The 9,927-nt window shown below is 43.0% G+C and overlaps 1 long non-coding RNA gene across 2 annotated transcripts; it reads right to left on the bottom strand.

Moving 5' to 3' along the window:
- Window positions 1-3,266: 3,266 nt before the first annotated feature.
- On the bottom strand, window positions 3,267-8,055 carry LOC138119664 (uncharacterized). 2 transcript variants are annotated; one of them, XR_011155572.1, is made up of 3 exons: window positions 7,957-8,055; window positions 5,988-7,562; window positions 3,267-4,295 (listed from the first exon to the last, which is right to left on the bottom strand). It is a non-coding gene; the product is annotated as an uncharacterized lncRNA (long non-coding RNA). The 2 variants fall into 2 exon arrangements; XR_011155573.1 differs by lacking the exon at window positions 3,267-4,295 and having other exon boundaries at window positions 5,868-6,160; window positions 7,451-7,562.
- Between the last annotated feature and the right edge of the window lie 1,872 nt (window positions 8,056-9,927).

The following is a 9,927-nucleotide window of genomic DNA, read 5'->3' as shown; positions in this document are numbered from 1 at the left end:
CGGGTGTCAGCTGCCACTCAGCCCTCAGGACAAAACTGAGCTTGTCTGAAGTAATTCTTTGTGAAAGATAAATAAAATGTTGCTCACAGGTTGCCCCATCCCTGGAAGTGTCCAAGGCCAGGTTGGATGGGACTTGGAGCATCCTGAGATAGTGGAAAGTGTCCCTGGCCATGACAGGGGATGAGATGAACTTCAAGATCCCTTCCAACCCAAACCATTCTGGGATTCTATGATAAAACAACCACTGGTCCTTAGCATCTCTTTTCTTTGTTTGCTTTTCACATTGAAGGCTATAAAATGTACAGTCCTCCCTTTAGAGAAGATCACAGAATCCCAGAATGGTTTGGGCTGAAAGGAACCTTAAAGCCAATCTCGTTTCAAACCCCTGCCATGGGCAGGGACACCACAAGCCAATCACTTTCCCCCACAAAACTGTTTATAGTGGTGACCTCACCACCTCAATGCCATGGTGGTGTTCCCATTCCTCCATTTGTACTACAGGCTTTGGTATCTTCTGGACACTTCTGTGATGAGAACACTTTGAGGGCAGATAATGCATTTGTACTGGTATATAAAACACCAGAGGTATTTATGCTGCTCTATAAATAATAAAGCTCTCCTGGAATTGCTTGGAGATGCAGGAGCACAGAAAGAGGGGAGTTTAATAAGTCAGGAAAACAAAAACAAACCAAAACAAACAGAAACAAACAAACAAACAAAAAAAACCAAACAAAACCAAACCCCAAAGGTCAATGAAAACTGATACTAAGCCTCCCCAAGAAAAACAGATAATGATGAACCCAGAGAAATTCTGAAATCTCTGAGATTCAAACCGGGAAGAAGTAAAAAAGACCTTTTTGAACCTTCATTGCTCATTTTCTGTGCCCTATGCAATTTAATTTCCAAAGAATTTTATTTTTTCTTGGTACCTTCCCTAAGCCTGGTTTGTGCATGGAATTTCCCTGGGATTTCCAAAGGAACTTGTAGGGCTGGGAGCATTCCAGAATTTCCCCTTTTTTTAAAATGTTGAAATAAAATGGCTGCACAAGGATATTTTCACCCTTTTTTGTTTCTCAGACCTTGAACTCAACACGAGGTTAAAGCAGAATTTCATAAACTGTTCTTAATGCACAGGGATTTAAACCACTGGAATTAGGTACGCCAGGCAGAGGGACACTCATTTCCTTAATTTAAGTATCTAGGTGTTCAACAGCTGAGGCTGATGTGGTCACACCAGGCTGCCTCTGCAGCCAGCAGCAAGAAGCTCCCGTGGAAGACGCCTCATTTCCCTCTCCAGAACAGGCTCTAATCTGGGTCAGCTGAATCCTCTTGGGGGGCACCCACAGCCCCAGCCTGAAGAGAGATTGGGGTGATTATCCCAGCCCTCTCACTGCTCCAGTTCTGAAGGGAAGGGAGATGAATCCCAGCCTTGGCAGCTATTACATCCCTCTGGGTTAGGGTGCTTAAAAATGTCTCTCCTCTTTGCCAGCTTGAAAGCCTCCATTGCTCTCACCAAGAGACAATTTCATGCTCTTAAACAAAGTACTAAGGCATGAAAGCACAATTCCAGTCTGTTCTTTCTGTAGGGCTGCTTAAGGAAAAGGGCCACGTGATGTGCGTTGGATTGAACTGAGACATTGGTATCTGGGAAATGTTCCAGTAGACTGAGCAACAGGGCTCTGCTCAGTGCCAGCATGAAACGATACAATTTTCATGGAGATGCATCCATTTACACCTGGTCTGCATTTGGCATGGGGAGAAGAGAAATTGCCCCTTGATCAGGGCATCTTTGACATATTGAGTTATCTCTCTCGTGAGTAATGGAGTAAAGATGAGCACACCTTTGATATGTTAGAGTGGCTTCCCATAAATATTAAAGTGAAAGGAGACTTCATAGACTTATGGGATGGAAGCACCTGCAATTCATCTCCACAGACTGTGCTGAGGCTGAGGTGGCTGCCAGCTGCTGCCTTCCTGGAGGGGTCATTAATAGCTCTCTCTGGGCTTTTCCTGCTTGCTTTTCTGCTTTTGCATGGTCTTCATGGATGGAAGGAAAACTTTGCCTTGCTCAGCCTCAATTTTCAAGGTAGCCGAGTTCTCAGAGCTCTTTCTGCTGTGCCTGGGGAGAGTGTGAAATCACTGTCACTGGAGGCTTTTAAAAACAGAGCAGACAAGTTCATGTCTTCAAAAGCATTGATCTTCCTGACCCTACTGGAAAGCAAAAGGGTTGTCTAGAGGTCATTCAGGAACTTTCCCACTTCTGTTTACCGCATTTGCTCCCACATGGCATGATCTCTAAAGAACTATTTCTCAGCCTGCGGTCTGCACAACACCTGGACACGTTGCATGAACTTATAGCAAAAAGCAATTGAACTGAGAAATCAAAATGCACTTCCACGTGCTATCAACAAGCAAAATGGGGAGGAAAAAAATTAACGAGGCTCAGAGGTTTGGCCTTATTTCTTTGCGGCTGTACATGAAAATTGTGACACAACTTTCATATTTTTGTTTTGTTAAAAAAAATATAAAATAGTAATTTTCCATTTGAAAAGAGAAACAGTGTCCTAAAGGCTATCAAATGGATTAATAGCACAAAGCCTGAGAGGTGGCAAATCCCACAAGAAGCTCAGTGAGTTTCCTGTTATTAATCACCAAATCACAGCAAGAGCACCAGAAGAGCCTGGTACCCCCCAGCTTTTCCTTTCCATGTTTTTTTCTCATGTCTTTTCTGCTTCAGTTTACAGGGTGATGCATCAAATAATCCCAAAGGAGGAAAACTGATCCTGACAGGGTTTGGTGGTATCATCTGAAGTAATTTTCTTCCTCTTCCCAACCCATTCTCTTGCTGATTTCTTGCCAGGCTGTTTACACACCAAAGGTTTCTGCTGCACCCCTTAAGAGAGGGGCAGTGGATGCCGATCCAGCTGTTACATGTTCCCTTCAGCACAATCTGGAAGTCAGTAAGTCAGCATCAGATGTTCATAGGGAACACAGTGGTGCTGCCCAGCTCCTCCCTGGAACAGAATGAGGGAGCCCCGCACACCAACGTGCTCCACTCTCTGCTGGCTCAACATTCCAACTGCATTTCTGGGTCAGAGTCTGGGCTTTTTCAAAGGTCCTTGCTGAAAGGAGTGACTTTAATATCATAGGGTTGTCAGCTGACAGGCTGTTGTTAGATAACTGGAAAAAATGTTTCCTCTTGCTATGAGCAGCACTTGTCTCTTGATTTTCCTCGATGGTTTTGCACTGCTACCTGTCCTGAAAGATGTAAAGAAGTCACTAAAGAGCTGAACAAGAAAAGTTAAATGAGCAGAAATATAGCTTTACCCCATTGGAGTTAGCTTCAAAATCCTTGGATCAGTCAGTTTCAAAATAGTTGGATCAGCACTGGCTCTAATTGCATCTACTATTTTGGTTTCTTTATTTATTGTGTTGCTGTGAAGAGGAGCTTGAAGAAAGGAGAGTTGTGATAAATCAAGCAGGCAACTACCTGTGTCAGGGAAGTATGTGTCAGGTTGGGACATATCACCTGACAGACACAATGGGAAAGCCATAAAAGGTTTCCCCCTGTGCCAAGATGGGCAATTCATCAGAGTTTTAGCAAAGAAATAGACCCATGAGTCTCCCTTCCTTTCTTCTTCAGCCTGTATGCACTTTGTCCACCCTGGATAACAGCATAAAGGAGAAGTACCAAAATTTGGGACCCAAGGATTCTTGAAAGAAAACACTTGTAGGGCTCAACATCTGCTGCTCTGGGCACAGAACAGGTGAACTGTAGAATTACAGCAGAGGTAGAAATTGAAGAAGGGTCTCAAATTAAGCCAAAAGACCCCTGAAAGAAAGGGGACCTGGTAATGCTGGGATTTAAATGGCATATGGGGTGCAATACCTAAATATTTCTTAGTATGAACTGCACATCAAGGATATGGAAAGGAGACACATCTCTAGAGTGACCCTTCTTTCTACCACTGGTTTTTTTCTTGCTGATGTCTACCAGTTGATAGGAAAGAAACAAGCTCCTTGGTTCTTTCCATGGCTCTGACCAGCATGAACCCAAGGGTGCTGCTCTTCCCCTAGGAGCAACATAGGGAAGTAACTTCCATAATCCATCCGGCAGCAGCTTTCCAAGATCCATATCACCCTCAAAAGTGTTCACAGCTCACCACAGGACATTCTCTGTGGCTGAGCTGCAGGCAGGGATCACTGTGCTTCAGAGCCAGGCAGCTCCATGGGCTCACGTCCTGCTTCCTGGGGAGCCGAGGCTCACGTGCAGAAACCTCTTGCAGCCGTAATTCCTGCGTGGATGCAAAGCCCCGTGCAGAGTCACTGAGCTGTTCACTCCTTGCAGCATGAATGCTTCCCCTGCCCTTCCCCCAAAGTGGTATCATTTAAGTCTTGTCTGCACCTCAATAGAATTATAAGTGTTCTTTTGTTACTGCCTTACCTATTGTCAGACACAAACCTCTGCCTGCTGCAGAGACAGCCTGACCGTGGCTCCAGCAGCCTTGGCAACAGCCAGCTGAAAGTGCACCTCTGCTCAGGCCAGGGATGAAGCTTGAGAAAACCCAGTTGTTTCAGAATCACAGAATGGTTTGAGGTGGAAAAGACTTGAAAGATCTCATTCCACCCCCTGCCATGGACAGGGACACCTTCCACTGTCCCAGGGTGCTCCAAACCTCATCCAGTCTGGCCTTGAGCACTCCCAGGGATGGGGCAGCCACAGCTTCTCTGGGCACCCTGTGCCAGTGCAGTTCCAGTTTCCTCACTATTCTTCCAGATTTTCCCCTTGTAAGAGAGAAACCAACTCAGCCTGTTCCTCAGGAATGTGATTTCAGGTTTTAGTGCAAGACCTGGATGCACTGGGCAGATTCCTGGCTGTTCTAAGCCACTGAGCCAGTTTACATCCAGTTCAGGTGCCTGTGTTTTGTTAAATCAAAATAATTCCTTAGGAAATAAAAACTAGGTTTCAACATATGTAGCAAACAGAGTGTGTGCATACATGTCACATCTGCACCTGTGCAAATGCCAATTAACCCTTATAATTAGCCACAATTATTCTCATTACTTCAAGATGAGAATCAAAAGCAGGATTTTCTTCCTCATTTTTCCTTCTTCTTTCTTTCAGATCATGATCCTTCTATCACTACAGTGGATTGTGGGATGTGTGTAATTGGCCATGTGAGGCCAATCTTAAGGAAAATTATAGACTCAAACTAAACCCTCACAAATTCCCAAGACCTCAGCACCTGAAATGCTGATTTGATTTTCAGCAGAGTTTCTTTCTTATTTAACCACCCAAAAGAAGGGGTAAATTTGTGACATTTCTCTGCCTCTAGCAGTTTTACAGGGATGCAGGCTGTTAAGGGGAATGGATACATAGAAAATGGAGCATTTTGGAGAAAATTTGAGAGCCTTCAACCCTTCTGAAAATGGTGACAGAATGTGGCTATTTCATCACTGCATGAGGCTTTCCTGCCCTACTTCATGGTTTGTAATAAGTAGATATTATCTGACAAGCAGCAATACTCCCCACCCCCCCCATTATTTATCATTATTCATTAATCACACCTCAGTAATCACCTACATTATTTATTATTATTCATTACCTTTTGAATAAATAATAACCATGGCAGGGATTACCATTGTGAGGAGCATGGGGAAAGACAGGATATTCACGTGTGAAGTACCAGACTCCCACAGACTTTATTTATGAAGAAGTCTGCTGTGGGTAGGAAGAGTAGGAAGAATATTGTAGCTACTATGGTTTAAGTGAGGAAAGGCTTGTGAGAAGTATTACTTCTCATTATCCCAAATTATATAATTGAGGGGAAAAAAAAAAAAAAAAAAAGAAAAGCCAGACAATTTCAGACACTGAACTCTTTTTCAAAATTGAAATAGGAGCAGCAAAAATTTACTTTTGGATGTTATTATTTTATCATTGGACTGATAGGAATGGATTAGCATAACCTGGTTGTTAATGTACGTACTTACAACTCCTCTGAGCACAATTTACTTCTTCCTTAAATCTATTTCAGTATTGTATGCAGCTGCATCGATTTTGATGGAACTTCTGGCAGAGAGATTTATCTCCAGGATGGCTTTCTGATCACTTCCAAAGACAGAGATTGCGATCCCGATTGAAATGGAAGTCACTTCTCATCTTAAAGAAATGTAACATCTCTCATCTACATGTCCATCAACAGAAAGCTTATTAAAGTATTCTTAAAAGCACCCAGTAATGGATAATTCATGGCTGTCCTTTGTAGCTGATTTAAGAGCTAAAATTTCTTACTTAGCACAGATCTCCTTCCTGTTGGGAATTAAACCTCAGACTTATTGTCTTACACCCTCAGAACCCACTGAGATGTCCTGAAGCACATCACCAAACTGCACTGTGGCCTCCTTCAGTCTTTTCTTATTAAAGTTTAACGACTTCAGCTTTCCTCACAGGTCCCGTTTCCTGGAGCTTCTCCCCTTCTTGCTGGCATCAGATTGAATCTCTGCAGCTTGTGCACGTCACGAAGCGGGTGCCCCAAGACCTCCCTCTGCAGCTGAAGCCTCCCCAGTCCCAGCTAAGCAGGATGTACGACCTGCCTGGTGTTGCCTTCCAGGGGAGACTTTCCTCTCCTCACTGTTAATTCATATTCATCCTGGGAAGTATCATAACCCCAGAGCCTTTTCCACAGTGCTCCCGTCAGGGCACTTTCTCTCCCTTTCATGGACACAGCCATGGTTTCTCCTTCCTGAGGAGTCATTTGCACCATTGTCCTATTGAATTTCATCTTGTTGATTTCCTGCTGCTCCTCCGATGAATCAGAATCATTTTAAATTCCAATCCTGTCTCCCAAACTGCTTGCAGTCCCTTCCAGCAAAGTGTCATTTGTAAATTTTATAGATGTGCACCTCAGTACATCATCCACATAGATAATGAAAATATTGAAGTAGTGTGGGACTCCAATCCTAATGTCCTTCCAGTTTAGAGGAGAACTATTCATGTGTGACTCCTCAGCCAATTGAGGACCCATCCTGATTCAAGACTTCCTCTAGATCATATTTTTCTTTTTTTGCATCTAAGAAATGCAGTGGGATGATATTAAAATCAAGATACATCACAACTGTTGCATCCTCCTAAAGCACTATGGCAGGTGGCTCTAATAAAGAAGAAAATTAGATTGATATGACAGAAATTGTTCTTTTCAAGTCCATGTTGACTGCACCTTTTATTTTTATTATCCTCCAGGTGGTTATAAATTAATTAATAATTTAATATATTATTTTTCTGGATTAAAATGACTGGCCTATAGTTCCCTGGGGCCGTCTCTCCCCTTTCCAAATGTAGGAACTATGTTCATCCTTCTCTGGTCCTCATACAATTCCCACCAACCATTATTTCCTATCAGACATCCAGGAACAAATTTTAATTGAATACGTCATAAAAATTAGGACTTGCAAAATTAGTTTCTTCAAGTCTGGCAGGTGCATAGCTCAACTCTTCCATGTTTTCATCCATCTGGATCTGTTGCTGTCTGTGCTGCAGGTTGCCATTCCTTTATGCGAAGTTTCTTAAGAATCACATAAATGACATCAGGTTAAAAAAAACCTTTGCAAAAAACACCTCAGAGTCATCTGCCTGCCCATTCTGGAGTCTCTTAAACTTTTTGCTGCTATACCACAATTAATATGCACATGAAAATAATAGTAAAAGTAAAAGAGGAGAATTATAAGGTCCATAGACAGACCCTGCTGGAGTCAGGGGGGTTTGTTCCCTTCACACTGCATGTTTGGGAGTACAGGGAACACCCTTTGATCCTCTGCACACAAAGTCCAGGGCCACTTTGAGTCACCTCTCCTGGAGCTGGCAGAAAGGCCTTTCCCCATCCCATTGGTACATGTTGAATGCCTCTTTTGCCTGGAAGGCAAATGACACTCAAGTAAAACATCTTGAAGCTTCCTTACCCCACATTTGGCACTAATGAGCTGATGAGTGAAATTCGAAGCCAAAGATGTGCTTGCCAAGAGAACCCAGGTTCTTATTGCTGCCTGTGAATTGGTGTCTTCCCCAAACAGCCTGCGAGACAGGAAGGGTGTCCTCTCTTTAAACCATAAATCATCCCTTTAATTGGTGATCAGATGCTGTGTGAGAGGCCTGGCAGGTGTCAGTTCATGGCTGTGTAATTGAAGGCAGCTTGCTCTGCTGCATCCCTGCCCCTTGTCTCCTCAGTATGTTGGAGAATCAATGCAAGCCTGAAGTGTGGCTTACAACAGCAGAGGGGAGAGAAACAGGAGGATGCAGAAGTTTATCTGCCTGCAGAGCAGTGTGTGGGTGACAGCTGAGGCAGCCTGAGTTGAAAGGCACCTCAGACGTGCATTGAGGTGGTTATCAGACATCAGAGAGATTCCCAGCACTGCTGCCCCAGCTCGTCATGTCAGGGGCTGGAAGGAAAGGGGTGTACAGAGGATTTCCACTACATGGACTAGAAAATGAATGAAAGAAACTTCTGGGACAAGAACTCTTATCTCCTTCTCTTGTGCTAATGTCTGCTTTAGTTCATATGTCTGATATTTTCTTCATTTGTTCTTTCTTCTCACTCATAAGGGGTGTAAGTGCACTGTCATGCACATCCTAAAACACAGTTTGGTGTAATCACTGCTGAGAGCTAGAAGGAACAGGCTTTCCTTCAGGATCGATATTCAGGCCTAAGATATTTTGGGTTCCTCATGATATCAGCCATCTAACCCCTATTTAGGTGACTAACTCCTATTTTAATCAGCAAAAGTTAAGTCCTTAAATATCTTTAAAAAGCTGGTCCCCAGTGTCTTCCAGCTTCAGATCCAATCACTGCTTCATCAGTCCCTGGATCCAATCAGCAGTGATTGATTTAATGATGTCAATATTCCTTTCCACTCCTCCATAATTTCCTGTCCCTGCCCTTTATGACTTACTATAGGAAGCAACCCATTATGATAATTCAGTATTCCTACTGCAGACAACTCTGCTGAAAATGAAAAGCCAAATTCTCCACAGCCCCGAGAAGCATCAGGAGCTGCAGCAGCAGTGTTCAGGCTGCTATTTATTGAATTGTTTGTCTATAATGCAATGCCAGAGTTTAAAAAATTAAATTAGTCTAATTATCCTATTTAAGGCGATAACTTTCCTGTTGCTACCACTCCCATAATTTTCTGCATTTTCATCTCCTAAATTATCCACTACTAGGCTTTTTTTTCTAGTCCGTATATATCTGAAAAAAATATCCTTCGAGGTATAATTAACTTTTTCATTCAGAATCCTAATTTCCTCTCTCAGACATTTTCTGCAGTGTTTAAACTATTTATTATGCAAACTTAGAGAAGTCAAAACATGAATTATGTACGAATCTACGTACTGGAGTACGCAGCTAATCACTGCATCTTTGTGTCTTGTGGTTCAAGGGAACCAAAATGCACAGAGTAGAAAACATCAGAGTCCAGAGCTCAGCATATAAATTTTTTTCCTCCTGTGAAAGACATCCTTTTCCCCCCAGATTAAATAACCTAATGCCATCCTTTTAATGATTTTATTTTTTATCCTGTGCTCAGGTATTTTCTTATCACCCACCACTGTGTTTGCCTCCCTTCACATCACACTTCCTTCATCTCCTCTAGGCACTCTCACTGCAGTGGGACATGTGAAGACTTGCAATGTCTTCCTCAGGCTGGGGAAGAGCACACACAGTTGGTGTCTGATTTTTCCCCTTTTCCTGATTTTCCTCATCTGTTTATTATTTGCCCTTGCATTTCTTGGCTTTCCCCAGTGGGATTTCACACTGTAATTGTGAGGGTGAGGACTGCCTTGTAGACATCTTGTACTTATCAAAGGCATTTGTCTCCACACATCATTTAGGCTTTGGCAACATCCTAAAGGATGCTGAGGTTCTTGTCGTGGTGAAA

This window comes from Aphelocoma coerulescens, chromosome 17, assembly GCF_041296385.1.
Source record: "Aphelocoma coerulescens isolate FSJ_1873_10779 chromosome 17, UR_Acoe_1.0, whole genome shotgun sequence".
Taxonomy (NCBI): Eukaryota; Metazoa; Chordata; class Aves; order Passeriformes; family Corvidae; genus Aphelocoma; species Aphelocoma coerulescens.
Note: the sequence above shows the minus strand (reverse complement) of the source record. Positions and strands in the feature narration are given on the sequence as shown.